Source organism: Podarcis raffonei, chromosome 1 (genome assembly GCF_027172205.1).
Source record: "Podarcis raffonei isolate rPodRaf1 chromosome 1, rPodRaf1.pri, whole genome shotgun sequence".
Taxonomy (NCBI): Eukaryota; Metazoa; Chordata; class Lepidosauria; order Squamata; family Lacertidae; genus Podarcis; species Podarcis raffonei.
Window position 1 is genome coordinate 24,265,254 of NC_070602.1, and position 1,872 is coordinate 24,267,125.

Consider the following 1,872-nt stretch of genomic DNA (forward strand, 5'->3'; position numbering starts at 1 on the left):
TCAGCTTCTGCCACAAAGGGCTTAAGATCGCCAGGCTGCTTCCAGTCATTTTAGGCCACAGCCAAACAGGGCCAGCCCAAGACATTTTGGCACCTGAGGCGGACCACAAAATGGCACCTCCTTCCCTACCAAGGAAGAAGGGGTGAGAGGAGATCTCTATCAGAAACAAGGGGGAAATAAACATATACAATGGGATGTGCTGCCTCTGTGTTTCTGATGTGAGGGCAGCTCCTGGCTAGTTTTGTCCTCAGTGAAACAGGAATAGCTTCCTGCAAATTGAAAGTATTTCCATAAACAAGGTTACAAATAAGTATTTGAATATGCGATTTCCAAAAGCCCTGAAGTATTCATCATTATGAATTGAAAGCAGAAGCTTTCATTAACTAGAAATGCCATGCTTTGTCACTTCCTTTTTTTTTTTAACACAACACACTTTTCCACTGTGTTTTACCACATTTCACTGAATTTCCTGGAACGATTTATTTTCTAGGTCCCCAATATTTCACTCTAACGTGTTTGTCAGATGATCCATTTTGCTTTAACAGCAGCAAGAAAATGTTACGTCCAACTATAACCCAAAGGTGTATGTTAACTGTGACCTTTATTACAGTAGCAAATTGTGTTCTCTTTTGGGTTTTCATCATAAAGAGCTAATCCCTGTGATCAAATAATCTTAGATTTTGTCATTTAAAAAGTGTATCAGTTAAGCCTTTTTTGCATAAATCAAGTTTTTTATTTTAAAAAATCTGAAAACAAAGATTTTGAAATAATTTCCTCGGTTGTTAAATTTCAGAATTCAAGAATATATTGGTCAAACTTGAGTTTAAAATGTGGAGTTAACTTTTGTTTTCCGATATCTAATGTAAATATTTGTACAGAATATTATCTTTTGTATATTTTTGTGAAAATGTAGTTCCCCAAAAGATACAAAAGATTTAATAAAAAATACATTTATGTTACTGCTTAATCTTTTATATTATACACTAAGGAGCCCAGAAGAACACCCATTTCTGCCATTTAGATTCCAGGATATACCTATGTATAATTATAGCAGAGTACTGTTTCAAGGAAAACCAGTACTTCAATACACAGATTATTAGCAGGCCTGTCCATACTCCTTCGCTCCTGAGACTAGCCATCCAGACTAACTGCAATGAAGGCAACAGATACAATTTAGGCCTTTCCCTAAACAGCAGTTAGAAGACAGAATGCTCTTTCCCTCATACAAACTACCTTCCAGGAGTGAACTCTAAAGCAAAGCTGAAGGATACGTCAATAACTTAACAGCTAGCCAGACTGTACCTTAACCAGGTTTACAGTCAAACTTTAAAATCTGGTTTCAAATGCTAGCCGTAGCAAGCTTTGACACCAGTACTAACTGCCCGACCCCTTCACGTAGCCAATTTGAATAAACTGGGAGAGGGAAATTCAGTCTGTTGGGATGGGGTGCTGACAGCTGACCTGCAGTTGTATCTCTCCACCAGCCTGATTTCCATTCAAAATAGTTCTATTAAATTTATTCCATTTATATCTTGCCTTTCTTCCTAGCTGGTCTCTCATTCAGGCATTGACCAGACCCAGACCTATCATAATCCACATACTTTAGGTGTCATTAAATTGGTAACATTTCCCTACTTTTAAGAGCTTGCTTACTATTTTCTAGAAAAGAAATTTAAATGGCAAAAAGGTGAGGTAATCTATACTGAAGATGATGGTTTCTTTAAAGCACATATGAGTTATATTACTTTAACAACGATTTCCCAAAACAAACAGTTTCTTTGTAATGCAGTAATTTTTTTCCAGTCTTGGAATGGATGGTCCAAAGGAGATTTGTAAAATTGTGAGCAAAAGGAGAAACTTACTGGCCCAACG

The 1,872-nt window shown here is 36.9% G+C and overlaps 1 long non-coding RNA gene across 1 annotated transcript in view; it reads right to left on the minus strand.

Annotated features, from left to right (window-relative positions):
* Positions 1 to 1,872, minus strand: part of LOC128408255 (uncharacterized) — a 213,737-nt gene that overhangs the window by 133,802 nt on the left and 78,063 nt on the right. The gene's annotated exons all lie outside the window — the stretch shown is intronic.